This window comes from Aotus nancymaae, unplaced genomic scaffold, assembly GCF_030222135.1.
Source record: "Aotus nancymaae isolate 86718 unplaced genomic scaffold, 86718_ANA_hifiasm-v0.15.2.pri h1tg000033l, whole genome shotgun sequence".
In the NCBI taxonomy this organism is placed as follows: domain Eukaryota; kingdom Metazoa; phylum Chordata; class Mammalia; order Primates; family Aotidae; genus Aotus; species Aotus nancymaae.
This window is the reverse complement of record NW_026988447.1, coordinates 45,890,609-45,911,839: the sequence shown is the minus strand read 5'-3', so window position 1 is coordinate 45,911,839 and position 21,231 is coordinate 45,890,609. Positions and strand designations below refer to the sequence as shown.

The following is a 21,231-nucleotide window of genomic DNA, read 5'->3' as shown; positions in this document are numbered from 1 at the left end:
GTTATGCATAATTGTGTTTTGTCTACTAAAAATACAAACATTTCTGATAGTAAGGATGTTTCTGCAAACAATGGAATAATAGTAGTAAAGAGCAATATTGCACCTAGTCAATAACTAATCTAGAGATTAAATTTAGATTTAATTATAGAAATCATTATGTCACTGGTGGAGGGTCGTAACTGCAAGTTGCCCAGGTTTTTTGTGTTTTGACCTAAGAATTGGACAAAATGCCCAACAAAGAAAAGAAAGAATGAAGTAATAAAAGAGCAAAAGTAGGGATTTATTGAAAATGGAAGTACATTCCAGTGTGGGAGGGGAATCCAAGCAGCAGTTCAAGGGCCCAGACACAGAATCTTCTTGGGTGTAAATACCCCCTAGAAGTTTCCCATTGGCTACTTCATGATCACCTCATGTAAACGAAGTGGTAGCCCACAATCAGTCTGATTGGTTGCAGAAAGCAGCCAACCAGAAGCTAAGGTTACAAAGGTTGCACTCCTGTGCAAACATCTGATTGGTTGCAAAAAGCAACCAATCAGAGACTAGGGTGAAGTTACAACGCTACATCTATGCAAACAAAGACTCTGCCAACAATCCATCTCATTGATTGTGGACATCAACCATTCAGAGGCTGGAGTGAAGTTACAAAGTTGCAAAGGAAGACTCCATGGCAATCAGTCTGATTCATTGCAGACAGCCAATTTACCATCTGGCAACAGAAAAGGTTAAAGGGAGTAGCTTCTGGTTCTTTTTTTGCTTAGGCGTGGAAAATTAGGGTTTTCCTTTCAATTTTTCTAGGAAGTCGACGTGAAATGGCCTTAGGTTCCCTGCCTCCAGACCCTATTCTCCTGCCTCAAATATTTTAGATAAATTTTGACTTCTTGTTTGTGAAGACATTGTATTAAAGAATTGATAGAGAAGCAGAACAAAGTGAAAATGATGTTAGTAAGATATTTTAGCAGCAAATAATCAATTCTCACTTATTAAGTGCTTTGAGCATCACAGCCAATAACACCTATCTAAAATATGACTAATTTTGAGTAAACACCAACAGTTTACTTAAGCATTAAAATCGTTTTCTCCTGAATGACTTTTATAATTGTCTTTTCAGCATCTCATCAAGGCCTCCTAGTTAGATGTCATGATTTGAAGTTGTTGCTTGAGTGAATTCTATGTGCCTTTGACTGATGAGTAAATAATCATTGCCTGGAAACCTGATGTGAACCGTTACAAGATTGAAGTTATGGGCTTCCCCCATAATATCTCATTTTTTAAAAATCCTCACAAAACCAAATTCACACCTAAATTTTTAATGCCTGCCAGAATTAATACTTGTGGTTGGCTATCTCTGATGAGACAGAAGATCTCAGAATGAAAAAGCTGTTATTAGTCTATATTAGAAACAGATTATTCTTAAGAAAATTAGGTCATGCAGTCAATCATTTGCTGTACAAGACAGGATACATATGCTACTAGTATTGTATCTCTTTTTCACATATAATTATTAAAGAGAATTCAGACTGGAGGTGGTGGCTTACACCTATAATATCAATACTTTGGGAGGCTGAAGTAGGTGGGTGGATCACCTGAGGTCAAGAGTTCGAGACCAGCCTGGTCAATATGGGGAAACTCCATCTCTACTAAAAATACAAAGATTAACCAGGCATGGTGGCGCATGCCTGTAATCCCAGCTACTCAGGAGGCTGAGGTTGAACCCAGGAGGCGGGTTTTGGAGAATCACTTGAACCCAGGAGGCGGAGGTTTCAGGGAGCCAAGATCATGCCACTGCACTCCAGCTTGAGTAACAGAGCGAGATTCTGTCCATATATATATATATACACATATTTTTTTTCAGCCTGATGCACTATTTAATATTAACTTTTAACAAGTTGTCACTTAAGGTCAAATAAGTATAAGGAAAAACATTTCCTTAATATGTACTCTGGAAATATGAAATAATCAGAAGAAAGAGTATTATTAGGTGAATACTATTTTGATCCTTAATAATGTAAAAGCTATTCAAATCCAGCAATTTTCTTTACATTTTTTATTCTTTATTTTAAGGGAAAAATATACTTCCATTGTGGTGATTTGAGGAAAGGGAAGAATGTCACAAAGTATCACTCAGACCAAAAATGAATGTCAATGCCTACTTGAAAAATACATTGTATATTTTTCTCATTTTTGTCTGTCATACTTTCCTATACTGCCAATGAAATTATGATAAGCTTTCCATGATATAGGCACACATTTGGGACATTTCCAGATATTAAATCAAAGCACAAACAAGAGCAGCTTTTGTATTTGAGGACCATACTGTTGATGATGTAGCCTTTTCATACTAAAGAAACTAGAGATTTGTTATATAAGAGTTTCTGTACTTTAAAACTCAGTTTTTACTCAATTGTTATTTGCCTTTAATTCTTTTAGATTCATAATTTTTGGATATCACTTCTCTAAAGTTCTGTACTTCCATCACAGCACTTATGACACTAAAATACTTCTCAGGACTAATACATCTTTCCACCAAACTACCACTTGGTTGAGGAGAGTCTTCATCTTATATGACTTCGTCTGCCTATCCTACACAAAGAGCTTGGCACCCAGTAGGCACTAGAGTAAGAATTGTTGGACTAAGTATAACACTACTTAAGATAATTTAATAGATGTCTACAAGTCTACATCAAAGAGCCAACCTGCAGTAATATTTCTGGTTACTGTAGAATCTGTGACCAATGGAAAAGAGATTATACTATCAATGAGAAAGTATGGAGCTTTGAGAGAAAACTACTATGTGCTTTGACTGTTTATCTTTTATACAGACAAAATCTTCTAAAAGTGTATCTTGGTCAGGTGTAGTGGCTTATGCCCGTAATTCCAGCCTTTTGGGAGGCTGAGGCAGGTGGATCATCTGAGGTCAGGAGTTCGAGACCAGCATGAACAACATGGAGAAACCCTGTCTCTACTAAAAATACAAAATTAGCCTGGCTTGGTGGCGCACCCCTGTAATCCCAGCTACTCAGGAAGCTGAGGCAGGAGAATCATTTGAACACGGGAGGCGGAAGTTGCAGTGAGCCAATATCGCACCATTGCACTCCAGCCTGGGCAACAAGAGTGAACCTCCGTCTCAAAAACAAAATAAAAGTGTACCTTATGGTAACATTGAACAAAAGAATAAAAGAAAATTAAGACTAAGGAATCACTTAAATGTTTTACTAGTATTGATGAAGCCAGTAACCAGCTTCAGATCAGCATATGTTGTTTGGAGCTTTGGATACTTTAGATCATTTTTCAGTGCCGGCTGGTGACAATACACTTCTGCCTCTTTTCCTTCCTCATCCAATTCAGTAATTCCATTCTAGCCCTAGGTATCCAGTGAAAGGAATGGAGAATGGAGACAAAGATCAAGGACTAGGGCAATTATTCCAATTTCTCATCTTCTAAGCCCATCTGAGGGACATTCCCATGGTCGGAAAGAGGATGAATGAAAATCTTTTTGTTTTTTCCATTTCATTCAAATAGAGAGTTCTAAGATGCCTTAATCTCATACCAGCACATTCTGTCCCATAACTAGAATTAAGTTAATCCCAACCCATTTTATTTGGGTAAGATAGATGACAGTTTTCTTACATTCCAATACTTAATTTTTCATTCAGTGAAGTCTTGATAGTGCCCATGAGGGAGAGCACACACCTTTTTTGCAAATCTTTCCTAGAAAACTCCTAGAAACTCCTTTACCCTTTGCAGAGGAACCCAGAACTCCTTGAATTTCAGCAACTGTTTTCTAAGCAGTAAGGCAAGAAGATCCCAGGGAAGAATTCGGTCTGGTCTTCCTGAAAACTATCAAAAGAATAAACAAAATATTTGAGGTCACAAACTCTTTGTGGTTCAATATCACCTCTAATAAACAACTGAGTGCCCCTCCCCATATATACTAGGAGTATTTCCTATGATTTCTTTCTAGTTAAGAAAGATCCAGATTCAGATTCAGTGAGGGCCATGATCCTTGAACTCCCTTCAATTGTGCTGGTCAGAGAACTCATGAATATTCACACAAATAATAAAAGAGCTTCTCCATTCAGTCCCAGAAGAGAGATCTCTACCACAGTGCCTGCCACATGCTGATGTTTTCTTTTGTTCCTCAGTTGTTCAGCATAGTAGCTTGTCATGGAACCCACTAAATGAACTGTTTCCATTTGAAATTTGGTTTATTTTTATGATTTTTGAAATATAGTAGAGACATTTTTTATTAAACGTGAAAATCGTGCTTCACATTTTGTAACTTTTTAAATGCACTTAAAGTTATGGCAGATAGTAAGTATCTCTCTCTCTTTCTCTCTCTCTCCCCCTCTTCCATGTATCTTAAATTTCCAATCCTGTATTTGTGTGGGGAATTTAAGCCAGCAAGTTACTGAGTTTTGATCAACTCCTTGTTGCAAAGCTTGGTCATAATTCTTATATAGTTTTTTTTTCTTTTTTATCTCAGCATAGAGTCAGCACACACATTCACCCATTTGCTATAATGTATTAACTACTCAGCTTCTCTCCATTAATGTGCATATGCCCACTTACATCCTAAGAAGCAGCCATGTCCTTTTCACAAATGAAACTCATTGCCTACCTGCTATAATAGAGTCTTACATACTGATTTTTCCAAAAAATTGCTTGAGCAGAAAATGCCCTCCTTTCTGCTACCAGTCAGGGGAGTATGTCTCAGTCCTTGGTTCCTCCCACACAGTTAATCACAAAAGGCATTAGTGGAAGGGAAATGCTAACAGATGGACAAGCTTTTTGTTGATGGTGTATTTCTTTCTTTTTACGTAGGAGTACATTGTAATCGGTTGCAGAAAACAGAGGGAAAAAAGCAACTAAGCACCCTTTTCTCCCCCACATGGGCTGCAAACATCTTCTTGCACGTGTTTTTGGTTGCTAGTTCAGCTTTTCTTACGGAGGTCAGCAGCAGGTCATTCACAGAGTGTTGGCAATTTGTGCTAGGTGCTTTACAAACAAAGTCCTCCCTGTCTACTGACTTCAAACACAAATAAAAATGGAAAATAGTGAAGCCAAAAGTAATGTGTGAAATTAAACAGTCAACCCTTTATTAAAGCATCTAGTGTTAAAAAAAGTTATTGTACAGATCAATTTTTACAATTCCCTCCCTGCTTTTATTTCCCTTTCTTTCTGTACACAAATTCACCATTAGTTTATAAAAGATAATTTGAAGTGAGCCGTCTTGTTTTGATCACAGTACATGAAATAGGCGGACCAAGGTTTATCACCTCACCAAAGATATTGATGTACTGGTACAAGGCCAGACTTTGTTTTATTAATTATCCACAGAAATCATAACTAAATTGCTGGAGAGACCTAAAAATATACAGTAATGACATATCTCTAGTGCCACTTGTTGCTGATTAAAAATCAATAGTTTCCATTGTGTGAAATGATCCAGGTGAAAGGTTTCCCGGACATAAAGAAAGATTCTATGCACAGATGAAGCAAATAAATACATGGATTCTGCTGAGGAGTTGTTTCCACGAATAGTGAAAATTTTCACACAACTGCGGCTTTGTTAGCAAATATGACAGGACTCACATAATTTGGCATTAGTTTTAATACTGGTAAAAAGTAAAAAGACAAACTGTATACTCTAGATTTCCGTTTGCTACCTATTGATTTTAGCTACAATTTTAGATCATTCTTTCAAAAACTCTAACATGAAATAATGGAAATGTAGTGAAAGTCCCAGTTACAGTTACTACACCTACATGTTCATGTTCAATCTGATTAGAAACTGCCGAAGTTTTAGAGACTTGTATTTTAATCTACCAGCTTTTTTTCCTGATTCTTCAAGGGAAGCCAAGTAGATTATCTATCTTATTTAAATATGGAAGTTATTTGATTATTTCGGGTAAAATAGCAATAATCATCATATTAGCTAATATTAATTACTCACCATATGACAGGCACTGTACTAAGTACTTCATTTATATTTTCTTTTTCAAAGAATTGTAGGTACTTTATACTCCCATTATATTATCCCCATTTACAAATATGAAGATTAGGAAATCCATTTAAGGCACAAAGCTGAACTCTAGAGGAGCTCATTTTCCCTTCAGCTTTACTACAAAATAAATAACATGAGAAATTTTTTTATTCTTCCTTCACTACAGAAATAGAAGATGTTGTAATGTATCCCCAGAACGTCTAAGGCCTTAAAGAGGACAATTAAAAATGGGTAAGGAACAACTCTGAACTACATAGAGAGCTAGCTGCCATGTCACTTACAATGCCCTTCCTCTGAAGCAAAAACTTCCAAACTTTTTATCACGATCCATCACATAAAATACAATTTATATTCTAACACAGTACACTTGTATGCACACATAACTTTCTATATAACTGAAACCTATTTTATAAGGAAATACTTGGTCTTATTCAGATTATGCTTTTTGATAATATTTTCTTCAGTTGTATTCCATTTTAAAATGTTTGCCAAGCCTAACTTAAATCAAGTTTATGATTCTATGTCTATAACATTGAAAAAATGCTGATGTACTTCAGAGAGTATGATATTCATGTCTACTTTGAAAAGAACATTAGCTAATTCTCTTTCCTAGTGATCATCCTTTTTCTTCCTATTAAAAGGAGTGATGTGTATGGAGCCTTGTAAGATATAGCTTTAATCTTATTAGGAGGTAAAATAAGATAATTGTCTGGAATCATTATACCTTATACCAAAGGTATTTTGCTGGAGATCATCCAAACAAAGCGAATACACCCCAGTCTAACACACATGTCTGATTGCATTTCTCTTCAGTTTAAAATTTGAAAAATTTACTTTTTTGTGGTCTTTAGAACAAGCTAAATTCTGTTTGATGGACTACAAGGCCCTTGTGCTCTAATTTCTTTTCTTTTTTTTTTTTTTTTTTTTGAGACAGAGTTTCACTCTTATTACCCAGGCTGGAGTGCAATGGCGCAATCTCGGCTCACTGCAACCTCTGCCTCCTGGGTTCAGGCAATTCTCCTGCCTCAGCCTCCTGAGTAGCTGGGATTACAGGCACGCGCCACCATGCCCAGCTAATTTTTTGTATTTTTAGTAGAGAAGGGGTTTCACCATGTTGACCAGGATGGTCTCGATCTCTTGACCTCGTGATCCACCCGCCTCGGCCTCCCAAAGTGCTGGGATTACAGGCGTGAGCCACCACGCCCGGCCTGTGCTCTAATTTCTAACAACATGCCTACTTTTCTCCTTCCCTAAAATTTTGCTCACCACTCACACTGAAAGACACCCGCTCCCACAAGAGATCCTGCCAACCACCTCATGCAGGGGGCTTTGCACATGCATGTCCCTCTCCCTAGAATGTCACCCTTCCAGCCTCAGCTCAAATGCCATCCACTCTGTGAATATTTCTTTGAATCCTCCTAATCTCACTCTCTAAATATGTGTCATATAATATAAACATGTTTCTGAATATATCACCTTTTTCACTGTACATTTCAAGGGAGGAAAAGAACAGTAGATGATCTTTGACCTACAATATTTTGCCCCTGATCTTTTTAGATTAAGCACAATTCCAAAATTTAAGTATAAACTAAACCTATATCTTTATAACAATAAAGAATTCATGATTGTATACATTCAAGAATGTAGATTCTTCAGGTTTGCATACTTTATTATGACATTAATCAATAGGATGAAGAATTTTCTGATTCCAATTATATTTTTTTTTAATGATTAGGTACCAGCAACACATAAATAAATGGGTGTAAAGTAAATTCATAATTCTCCAGCCAGACTTCTACATTTGGATTTATTCATTTTCAACCTCATTTTGACATACTGATTAATCATTTGAAACTCAAGAGATCATACTATGAAAACCCAAGATCTTTAGCAAATTGTTCCTAAATAATTACAAAGATGTGATTTTAGAAAATGGGAGAGTGTAAAAATAATCCTTTTATAATAATTCCATTTTGTCCATGCTACTGTAGACTCCCCTGGTAGTCTGCCTGCATCACCCTGTCAGCTGGGGCACAGCCTCCATCCCTGTGAGTGTCCACTGTTCACTGCCCATAGCTGCCCCTTTTTGGTGAAATTTCCTTTGGCTAAACAGTAGCCAACTCACCAGGGACGCTGATGTAACCTGCAGCCAGCTAATGACCAGTGAACATGGATTATACAGGTTAGTTCCCACCTTCCTTGAGGTGGAATCAACTCTGGGATGGAATTCATCCTCCAGAGCTTTGTATGGGGTTAAGCTGTCGCTAGACTCCAACTGGGACCACACCTTTACTTAGTTTCTTCCCTTGACCTGTCCTGCATCCCTTGTTCCCTCTTTCTTCTAAAACCACTTCCTCAGTAAGTGGCATGCACCCAAATCCCTGTGTTAGGCTCTACTTCAAAGAAACTCAACGGAAGAAACATGCTCCCCATGTTTCGATTCCCAACAGTAACGCTATGTTTTTCACCATTCTCGAAAAGACAATTGGCTTTCATTTACCATGTTATGCTTATTGAAAGGTTTGTTGTGGTGGTTTTCTTGAATAAGATTTTCCTTTATATGTGCAATTTAACTCCTTTCCAATGAAATTGTCTTTTTCTACTATAAAGCTTTCCTATGGCATAGGGTAGTGGTCAGGGTGAAGGGAGACCAACTGTCTTTCTTACAGATCATGTAATATCTTATAATCATCAAATAAATATGATAGAGAAACAAATATACATCGACCAAATAAATCTTTGTCTTCACTGTCATAATGGCAAAGCTTATAATCTATAATTACCTACATACCTAGGCATAGCCCATAAAGGGATATATGGTGTTCCTATATTTTTTTGATATCTACCTTGATTCTCAAAGAGTTTATATAATTTTAGTTCAAATTTTGTTTTTAAAGTGTTTATTTGTAAAGGATAGTAATATGAATAAGTGTCAACAGTTTCCTAAATTTTTTTTTTTTGATAGTGCCCTCTGTCCTTTGACCAAAATGCAAAAACAGAGCACGTTTTTTCTATTTATACTCCTGCTGCAACTCCTCACAAGGTGAAACAGATGAAAAGAACTCCCAGGAATTGTGTCAACGCAAGTAGCTCAGGCTGCTTATGTTCTAGTGTCAAATTCAACTCTTCGGTTTAAGTGACAGTCAGAGGTAGACATATTCATCACATAACCAAATTTCTATGTGTTAATTACTTCTGTTTATTCTCCAAGTACCTTTTACAGTGAAAATGGCACACTATAGCTCAGAAGACAAGAATATAAAAATAAGCCTATTTTAAATTAACACAAAATAATCAGACAACACATGGAAATATTTACCCAAACACCAATTGTGGGTTCTGCCTTTATTTTATGAACTTGGATTAGGGAATCCCCACAGACACTGTGCAATTCAAAAAGTGGTGAGTTTTTTTTTTTTTAATAGTTGTGCTTTTGCACCTAAACACTCATCCAGATCCTGGTAATGACTAGAGGTGCACAGATCTTTTCATTTGTCAAAACTCAGAAAATCATATACTTTAGATCTGTGAATTATCTTGCATTATATGCATCTTTCCTTTTTAAAAAGAGATATAAGCAAATACTGAACAATAGTTAATGCTAGATAAGTTGAAGTATTTAACCCTATATTAGCTTTGTGTACTTTGACATAAGAAAGATGAATTGATTATTGGATAGAAGGGTGGATAGAGTGATAGATGTGTAATAAAGCAGTTATAACAAAATGTCAATTGCAGGATCTAAGTGGTTGGAATATGGATGTTCATATAAAACATTTTTATAATAACATATTGGGGAACCATTATGTCTCAAGGAAATGATATGTTCTAATGCAATGAGTTAGAATCTTCCTGTAAAACAAAAGGTTTAACCTCTGACAATTAAGCTAATCATATCAGAACACTGTCTAAGAATATCTGGAAAATAAGTATATTATTTTCTGATTATATATAATATATAATAAATATACTAATATATTTATGTCTAATTAATATATTTATGTCAGCTTTTACTAAATGACTTTAAAATGCAATAATATGACTGTATGTCCATGATGGAACATAGCCTAAGAACAAATGATGCCCAAAAATAATCCTAGATTTCTTTATATTTTACATGACAAGGCTCTATTTTTATTCTGGAGCTGCTGTTTGTCTTTTATTGTAGGATAAAGAAAATGAGAACTGTGTGTAACATTGAAAACTGGTACTTTCCTAATGAGAGAGAAGAAGATTTAGATGTAAGATGTCTGAGGTTAACTAAAATCCTATAATACAGAATGTGAACTGTAAGGTTTATTACAAAGTTATGAATATTTATCTAAAATTCCACCTATACTTTAGGTCTATCCACTGAAAAGTTATAGAAGCATTAAGCAAAAGAGATGCAGGAAGCTCCTTGGGAGCATAACTTTGGTTTCTATGTACCATCACTCACTGAAAGGAACCAGAGCTTCTTGGAGAAATGGCTGCTTGCTGGTTACAGGCAGGCAACATGTGGCATCAATCTAGGGGATCTTGTCATACTGGAAAGCAACGATGCTTTTATACCCCACAAGGGTCATGTTCATAAGGTCCAGGAGGCAACTTGAAGAAGCACCCACTATCCAAACATGAAATAATGTAAGCATCAATGATAATGATGACTACAATGAACAGATGCACGCCTCTGTTTAAATCCTTATGTTTATAATGACACTAAAACTTACAGTCAATAGAATACATACAATATGATCTAGATCTTAGAATTGCCATAAAAAGACGACAGTAGGCTCCCTTATCTATGGGCATACTTTTCAAGACCTCCAGTTGATGCCTGAAACCACAGATAATACTACACCCTATATCAGCACTTTTCACACCATGGCTGTAACTTTTGCAGTTTGAGGTGTAGCAGCAAAATTAGCAAGAATTTCTTTTTCCTTCTTCACAGTTTCATGGTAAAAAAATCATTCTTATCATAGATCTTAGCAACCTCAGCATACAAATTTTTTCTTTCCTTATTAAGTGAAGAGCTTTCACATTTTCACTTAGAGGAAACACTTTAAGGTTTCTACATTGCATATCTGAATTTTCAGCATCTCTACTCTTATGCATTGGAGCCAGTATTGAGCAAACACTGCTATACTGGGACAGTTGATCTGATAGCTACTTCATATCTGTTAGGCACTAAAAGGAGAGGGGAATGAGATGTGACTACTAATGGGTATTGGCTTTCTTTTTTGAGGTCATGAAAATATTCTGAAAATAGATAATGACGATCATGGCACGACTCTGCAGTCACCTCAAGTAGTTCTGTTAACTACTAAGTGACTAAACATTCAGGTGACAGAGACAATGTGGATCTGCTGGACAAGGGGATGATTCACATTCTGGGGAAGACAGGACAGGGCAGCAGGAGACTGCATCACACTCCTCAAAACAACACACAGCTTAAAACTACAATTGGTCTATTTCTAGAGTTTTCCATTTAATATTTTTAGACTGAGGTTTAACACAGGTAACTGAAACTGGGGAAAGTGAAGCCACAAATAAGGGGCACTACTGAGTTATAAACATGTTTAAGGACATTAAAAAATTTGTCATAACAGATGTGAAATCTCAGCAGAAATAAAAACTAAAAAAATTAATATTAAAAGTTCCAGGACATAAAAATACAATATTTGAAATAAAAAATACACCAGACTGAGAAGAGACAGGAAATGATTACCCAAAATTCAACAAAAAATGATCAGTCAATTTCTAGTTTCTCCAAGTGCTTTCCAGGATCCTGGGAAACCAGCTCACAATTTAGAAAACTGGGAAATAAAAGAGTAAGTGATAAATAAGAAATGGTAAGTAAAGGGAAATAAACAAGTATCCTGCCTTTTCTCCACAAATAATACCTCAGGGTTACCAAATAGATAATGAGAAAAAAACTCTCTTAATGGGAGTTTTCTATTTAATATATGAAAAGGAATAATAGAAGTAGAATTGCTTCACTTGTTAACCTCTAATTAAGTAATTAATCTCAGAATATATCATCAGCAGTTGTTCTTAGTTGGGTTCTGTCAAGAAAACAGCCAATTAAGTACTCCAGAAATAAGCAATTTAATATAGGAATTAATGCTTACATTCATATGAATGTAATGTGAATGCAACCTGCAGCAGATTGCATAGAAAGTCAGAACAACCACCACAGGCCAGACACGATGGCTCAGGTCTATAATCCTAGTGCTTTGGGAGGCTGAGGCGGGAGGATCACTTGAAGCTAGGAGTTTGAGACCAGCTTGGGCAACATAGCAAGACCTTGTTATTAAAATAATTTTTTTAAATTAGCCATGCATAGTGATGGGTGCCTGTAGTCTCAACTACTTGGGAGGCTTAGGCAGGAGGCTCCCTTGAACCCAGGAGTTCAAGGCTGCGGTGAGATATAATCATGCCATTACACTCCAGCCTTGGAGACAGAGTGGGATCTTGTCTTTAAATAAAGAAAAAGAAAGAAAAGGAAAAACAACCATAAATGGCATCAACTTAAAACGTTGTTAGGGAAAGCGGCAGCTCATCAAAGAATCCAAGAAACTTCTGCATCCATTTTGATTGTGAAGTACCAGCTTATCAGAGATGTATGATGGTGCTATGCCTGGATGCTAGTGTTGCTAAGAAGATCCTCGTAAAGAGTCCTGCAAAGCCTCCATGCTTGGCTGTCAAAATTGCTAAGAATTATTTCTGTTTTACTTTTATCTTCCAAATTGTCTGTGAATTTTCCTCATTTGCAAATCCTATAAAGATTCATTCAGGGAATAGGATTCAAGAACATGGAGTTCCTAGTTTTAAAAAAGTGTAGTGATGCTACCAAGTTGACAAGACAATTCAGCACAGCTGATAATATCACAAAAAGAAAGACTACTAAAAATCATGTTTGTTTGGGTAGAAGAAACACAATGTTGTATATGAAAAAATCTGAACAATCTCTTAAATTTATACTTTTTGTAAAGACACTTAGGGATAACTGTAACAGAAAATATTCTAAAACTCTTCACTTAAATTATAAAGCATTTTTTAGAGAACCAAATTGAGTCACAAGTAAATAATGCCATATACAATGTTCATAGATTGGGACAGTCAATACTCTTTGAATTTAATTTTTTTTCAATTGGTCTACATATTCAATGCAATTCCAATAAAAATTCCAAAAAGTTTTATATAAAATGAACAGCTGATACTAAAATTTACAAATAAATGAAAAGAAACTAGTATAGACAAAGGATTCTTGATAAAGGAAAACAAAGTTGAAGGGTTTATACTATCTTATTTCAAGATTTACCATAAAGCTACAGTAATTCAGACAATGTGGTATTGATATATGAATAGTCATAATATCAATGGGACAAAAGAGAGAGCCCAGATATAGATCCAATTCTAAGCAATCCATTCAACAATGACAAAGGCAATACAATGGAGAAAGGAAAATCTTTGCAGAAAATTGTGCTAGAACAACTGGATAAATATATTTTAAAAGTGAACATGGACCTCTATCTTATACCATAATCAAAAGCTAATTTGAGGTCATCCTGGATCTAAACATTATAGCATTTCTAAAAGAAAATGTAGGAGAACATCTTTACTAATTTGTGGTAGTCAAAGATTTTTCAGGCAACCCTCAGAAAGCAATAACTATAAGAGCAAAGAGTAAACTTTTGGTACAAAATTTTAAATTCAATTTAATGAATATTCATCAAAGTCATAATATGCTTATTAAAGTTACTGCTTTGTAAATAAAAAATAGAGTCATAAACTGGGATATAATGCTTATAGCACACACATATGACAGTATGACAAAAGGCTTATACCTGAAACTAATGAAATGCATCTGTAAATCTAGAATGTAATGACAATAACCTTTAAAATTATGGGGAAATAGTTAAACAGAAACTTTACTATAAAAGATACACAAATGTCCAACAAGTACTTGAAACTTAGCTGAACCTCATTAGTTATCAAAGATATACACTGAAACCATAGTAACTTACCACTTCACAACCCCCCAAATGGTGAAAACTGTAAAGACTGGAAAAACTCAATGTTAATGAGCATGTAAAGTAACTGGAACTCAAATACCTTTTTGGTCAAAAGGTAGAATGACATAACTAGTTTAAGAAAAACATTTGGCAGTTTTTATGAAGTTAAATATATGTCTTCCCTATAAGCAATGAACTATCCTCCTAGTTATTTGCCCAAGAAAAGTGAAAACATTGGTCCATAAAAATTAACTTATACAAAAATGGGCATAGAGGATATTTTCATAAGGTTTCCAATCCAAAAATCACCCAAATGTCCCGAGAAGGAGAATAAATAAACAAATGGTGTTATAGGCATACAACAGATCAGTCTTAACAATAAAAACAAATGAAAAATTGAAACAGCAATATATATGAATTTTTATAACCATTATGATATGTGATAGAAGGTAGGTATTACATTATATATACTGTATGATTCCATTTCCATGAAATTCAAAGACAGACAAGATTCATCTATGGTGATAGAAATCAAAACAGAGGTTGAGAATTAATTGCGTGAAATGAGTCATGAAAGAACTTTCTGGGGTGATGGAAGAACAATCTAGGAAAATTTGCATTAATCACTATTGAAATATGGCAAACCTATAGTAATTAATATCGTGATTTGTTGGCACAGGAATAGACAAGTAAACCAACAGAAAAACTTGAGAGTATTACGTTGTTTTTAAAAAATACTGTGTGTGTGTGTGTGCATGCACATGTAAATGGCTTATAATATCTACAAACGTTGGCTACAATCTCAAAAAAAGGCTCCCCAAACCCCTTTTCAACCCAACAGCAAGCTTTTGCACTCTGACAATTAAGTAATTCCCAAAATGTCCAAATTTCCTCCTTGTGAATATATTTTTTATTAGTTTTAGAATTTTCTTCAGAAGTAATTCTTTGGTTTTATTTGGTTAGTTTTGATACAACTATTTCCAACATTGTACCATATATGGCACTTTTGGTAAGCATTCTTGTTTATCTTAATTTTATTACCTTCTCATATTTTATAAAAGCTGCCTTTTTTCTCACGTTGACGTTTTTTGCTCTCAATTGAATATATTTGGTTATTTTCCAGGTCCCTTGGCCCTTTTGAACATTTTTCTTAGATTTTTTTCTGAATCATTTTAGATTGATTTTAGACTTTATAGTTTTATTTTTTCAGTTTTACTTTCTTTCCCCAACTATTGCCCTCATTTTCTGTTAGTAATCATTTTCAAAATTGCATAATCACAAACTAAATTCCTGTAGATTCCTGCTTGCATTAGTAGAATGTTAGCATTGTTGTACATGAAACAGTATTTTCTAGTAGTTCACCTGCAATCGCCTCCTGCAGCTCTTCTGGGTCCCAATTTAGGAGAAAACTAGGACTGTTTCCTTTCTTTTACATTGAAAATCCTTGCTCTAAAAAATTAATATTATACCCAAAACTTTTCCTTCAGTAATCACTTTGCTGGATTATTGAGTTCCATCATAAACATCATGCAGCATTTTCTAATTTTCTTGAAACTCTTTTTCAGCCTAAACTCACTGACCCCATTACATGCTTCCTAGTGATAATGGTTATAGCATTTGTATTAAACTAGGAATATTTACACAATGAGTTTATAATAATTATTGTATTTGGCATATTATGTTCTCATGGCATTCATATTTTCCCTTGCAGGCAATTTTTTGTTCTAGCTACCCATATTTACTGTAGCATGGATTTCTTAGAAATATCGCCAGATTTTGGCATGGCAATCATAACACAGAATTGTGGACCATTGGAAGTAAAGGTATATTTACAATTTATAATTTCGATCTTTTGTTTTTAAAATAAAAGTACTAAGTGCAAAGTTCTAATGCAGGCAACTTTCCACTGTATTGCTCCAAGACCTTCTCCCATTGACATGTGTATGTGTTGTGCTTTCCAACATTTAATTCAGTGATACATAGTGTATTCACAGAGCTGTGCCGTTATCGTTACCTGCTTTCAGAATATTTTCAAGATTTCAAAGAAGAAACCCAATACCCTTTAGTAGTCGCACCCTAGTCCCCAGTCCCCCTAGTGCCTGGAAACCACTAATGTACTTTCTGTGTCTATGAAATTACTTGGCCTGGGTATTTTATATAAATGTAATCATATAATATGTGACCTTTTGTGGCTGGGTTCTTTCACTTAGCATGTTTTCAAGTCTCATGTTTTCATCAATGTTGTAGCAGATATCAGTAGTTAATTCATCTTTATAGTTGAATAATATTTCATGGTATAAATATATATACCACATTTTGTTTTTCCATTCTTTGATAGACATTTGAGATGTTTTCACTTTTTGGCTATTATGAATAACGTTGCTATGAATATTGATATACAGGTTTTTGTAGGTACTTATGTTCCATTATCTTGGGAGAATATACCTAGGAGTGAATTGCCAAATCACATAGTAATACTATGTTTCACTTTTAGAGGAACTGCCAAACTTTTCTCCAAAGTGGCTGCTCCATTTACAAGCCCATAACATTGCTCCATTTTTAAGGGCCTCTGGTTTTCACACAGAAGCACTCAATCATGATATCAATACAACCTTTACTAAAAGTAAATCAAATAATTGAGGATCATTTACTTATTCACTCCACTGACTATAAGCAAAGCCATTCTAGCACAGCCTTTGTAAATCTGAGCCTAGTATGCTTTTATTTTCTCTAACTTTCCCTATGGTCTTCAAATCTAAACTTTCACTGTCTTTTTTTCAGTCTTTAGCATCATAACCTTGGTGCCACATTGATCTGCTTGGAGCCCTTCCTGTAGAGGCTCTGCTTGTCCCTAAATCCCTGAGTTACATCAAAGATTAAACATTCCTTCATGAATCACTGTGAGTGTTAAACATTGAAGCTGTGGCTCCCTGCCCTGTCCCACATGGCCTGTGTGTTACCAACCATAAATATAGACATTAAAGTGATTTATAGATCTTGTTACCTTGTTTCAAATTCAAAGTGGAAAAAAACCAAAGTGATGGAATCAGTGAAAATTATCAATCTCTTTTCTTAAATGAAGTTTTTTCTATGTAGGTAATTACTCAGATTAGCAATTGAGGAGAAAGAATTACCTAACACTGCAAAAGATATCTCTACACCTCTATTTTAAGAGACAAGTAATTTGAACACTTTTCAGTCTTTCTGGTCTTTCTTTTTAGCTGAAGTTCATGGCATCATATGAGATACAGAAGACAGGGCTAATAAACCTTTGACCTGCTTTCACACCCACGTATACCCTATAATTCTTTTTTGGTTTTCAATGACTCGAAAAATAGGATCCTACCATATCCTGTTGGGAATAATGTTACAGCTTAGTGGTCCTAAAAGTTACAGTTATTCGTGTCTGATATTCAGTTGGAGTAAATATTAATGATGCTCAATTTCCTTTTGTTTCCTTAATTTTTTTTGTACTAAAAAAATCACATATTTGCATGCTGTTTTATTCCTGCTTTTTAGTTAATATTTAGTCATGGTTTTATTTCTTTTTTCTTCCTTTTTCACATATCTCACAATTTTCTCAGATGTCCATTTTAAAACTTGAGAAGTGAAGAACAAAGAGGGAAAAAAATCAATACTGCTGAATTCCAGCGACATGGAAAGGTGGCTGACGGAGTGGTTCCCCAAGGAAGGCATTAACCAGCACAGTAGTAGACCACAGCATGAGCATGAACCCAGAGTGTTCCAGACTTACCACAAGGTTTAGAAGGGAATTTCAAATTCTGAGAGCTGTTTTCTTGCAGGTACTTTGAGGGATTAGATGAGAGAGAAAACTTTAGACAATAAGTTTATTTTAAAAACCCGAGGAGATTAAAAAAAAGTATTCATAATTGCACAAGTTGTACATATGTCATGTATATTTTGTTCTTTTAGCTTTATTTTATTTGTCCCCATGTGTACACTATGGCGCTGCCCAGGAATTTATAAATTTTGATGGGAACCTGGAATTTTTAAAATTAAAAACACAAAAAACCTAAATGTTAACCTTTAGGGCCCTTTTTGTTGCATTTAGGATTTACTCATTGAAATTCCCTGTAATAAAACTATATTAGATTCCACAAATCTCATAGGTCTAATTTCTGTGTTTCTGTGTTTCAGGTTCTCACTGAATTGTTTCATTGCCAAAGATGAAATAATGGAAAACAAAACAAAACAAAAATCAAAATTGGTTAGGAAATATCATTTGGAAAGAACAAAGAATATTAAATTAAATTATGAGCTCAAGATGATGATGGGTTATATGAGTCTAAAGGAGAATTTTAGAAAACTGCAGTTTCTAGACCAGAGGAGCATAATTTGAAAATTGTGCTTTGCATATTTCATTTTATAACATCATTTGAAATGTTTGTATTTTATTCCTAATGCATTATGATGAGTATATTCAACACATGAAAATTTGAAATTTAATTATTTAATTCATAAGGATAGTTATATAAAAATCTAATTAAAAATTACCATCTGCATGTTTCAATGCATTTTGAAATGGTTGTTACAGAGTGAAAGAAAGGAATGCACGCACAGTATAGTGTGACTATGCTGATATCTGAAGATGTTCTGAATCCAGTCATGTTTGGGTTTTTAGTAAATTTTCACGTGTTCATTTTAAAATGAATAAGTGTGGCCAATCTGAATCTAGTAATAAGTTTTAAATCATATTGCTCTACCATCAAATATCATTTATTACATCATATTTTTTATGAGAATAAGATATAATATTGACAATACAGGTGCTCCTGGGAATGAGTCTGTCCAAAGGTGATGAAAATCATCCAACCAGGTTTGTCAAGAGAAATACTATTCCAGTATTACTATGAATCAACTGAAGTTCCTAATTTTTTAACAAGGAAACAATTATTCTTGCCAGATTCTTTGAAAACACCAATTATTGTCTTCAGTACCATAACAAAGATTAGCTTCTAAGCATTTCTAAATAGCAATGTTGCTACATTTGTAAAGATATTTAAGGCAGGTACTTCAGAATAATCACATTCCTAAAAGGAAAAAAAAATCCATAGTTTTACATTCTGTCTATATATCATAAGTGAGTGTTACTCATAAAGGATTTGAACTCCCTGAGCATATATGTCCATTTCCACGATTAAAGTAGATTCAGGTGCTTGGCATGACTGTCTCCAGACAAGCTTTCTTCAAATAATTGATGGCTATGGTCTTACTGCCCCATTGAACTATATCTGGATATACTCATGTTGCTTTTACAAGAGTTTCATACAATTCCATGGTCTGCAGAACACGTGGGAAGTATCTCATTGTTTCTTTTATTAATATAAACTATTTTCACTTTCTCCAATGACAAATTACCCAAAATTAGTTTTTTTACACCTATTATGACTGAACATGATGAGAAATTCATATGTAGACCACAGGTGTGTATTGCAAGCATTATGAACTCTTTGGTGGCAAGAGAGGTGATTTTTAATGCAAGGACCAAGCAGAAAGAGGGAGTCATTTATTTCCTGGGAGACAGAAATCCTAGTTTTCAAAATATTAAAAAATATGAAGTATTTGTTGTTGATATTCAAAATAGTCATTTTAAGTTCTGCCCACAAATATATTTTTTAAATATATTATGAAAGAGTATTTGAAAACGTCTGTTGTGTCACTATATTAAAAAAGATAAAAGCCCACTCTTTTATTATTATTTCAATATCCATTGAATGTCAAAATTGTGGCAAGCATTGCATGCAGCAAAAGCAATATCCAGTGAATGCACCATTTACAGGAAACAGAAAATCCATCTTTGTGAGAGGACAGGAATGTAATTCATGCACATGCTGATACCACATGTCCAACATGTATTTGACACACTCATTTGCAATTACTCTCACCTGGCATTGTTAATATTGTCGGTGATTTTCCGTGGATGACAACTGCCCTCCTACAAAACCTACCAAAGGAACATAAAATGGTCTGACTGTTGAAAAGATGTTGACAAGGAACAAAAACATATTTAAAAATTAAATTTATACCAACATCAAACAAGAGCTTTACAGTAAAAATTGTTGGGAAAGCAAAAAATATTTTATAAAATTGAAAGGGACTTAAGCCTCTACTTTGGTTGGGTCATTAATGCATTTATTAAAGAGAATTCTGATCTGTTTACTCTTCCCTAGGAAAAAAACACATGACTGGTTACTGTTAATAAGTTTTGTCATCCAATACAGGGTAAAGCCAGTCTTTAAATTTTATGAGTTGTCGGCACTATCTTTCCACATACCAAGAACACTATGAGTATTCTAAGTGGCTAAAGTATAATAAAATCAAAATAGACTAACACTCCATGAAATAATCATAATATTGCAGAAACGTTGCATTTACTGAGCAACCATTTATCATATCAACATCTTATTCTTTAATTATAGGTATGGGAATATAACACTGTCCGTTGTGATGTATTTCTGTGAGAAATATAGAATAAAATATATTTGTATAAATTCTAACATATTTTACTTTAATTATAGTCTGCCATAGTTTTAATCAAGATAGAACAGATGGCAGTATTTAGATTTGTCAACATTAATAGAAAAGAAAAACTAATTCTCATAATTTTCCTGTTTCATTTTTTTGAACTTAAGACTTAATATTTGATACGAAGCATACCTTAAGACCTAAGTGTGCCTTAAAAAAAAGACTAATTTTCTTTAACTTTATTGAAAACTTTCAAAATGTTTGTTATTAAACAGATTCACAAACTTTCTCAAAACAATGGCAATTCATTAAATACATCAAATTCATCTGTTGACTCAAAATCCTTCTTGTAGAAATTAACATAGCAAAAGTATTTAAAATACAACTCAATGCTATGTTTCACAAAATATGCAAACACAAAGGATTGAATAGTTGACCATGTAATAAACCTAATAATGAATTGGTAAATTATAAGGGTTCTTTTCCATAGTCATTTCAAAATGGATAATTTCAGTGAAAACTGCAAGCTCTAAAATGAAATAATAATAAATAATAAAGTTTCAAGTCATGGAACTTGAAATTCCTAAGCTAAAAAAATTGTCAAGATACATTTTTCAGACTAAAATATGAACTATCTGTTTTAATTATAATTTTCTCAGAATCATAAACAGACCAAAAAAACAGCAATCAATTCTCCAAAAATGTCAAATTTGCTTCAAATTATTTTTTAGAATGAAATAG

At 34.3% G+C, this 21,231-nt stretch overlaps 1 long non-coding RNA gene across 1 annotated transcript in view; it reads left to right on the top strand.

Annotated features, from left to right (window-relative positions):
* LOC105731378 (uncharacterized) overlaps positions 1-20,379 on the top strand; it is a 168,501-nt gene extending 148,122 nt beyond the window's left edge. Inside the window, exons 4-5 of the long non-coding RNA XR_010345391.1 lie at positions 17,589-17,807; positions 18,163-20,379. This is a non-coding gene — a long non-coding RNA (uncharacterized LOC105731378). The remainder of the gene's footprint in view (positions 1-17,588; positions 17,808-18,162) is intronic.
* The last annotated feature ends 852 nt before the right edge of the window (positions 20,380-21,231 follow it).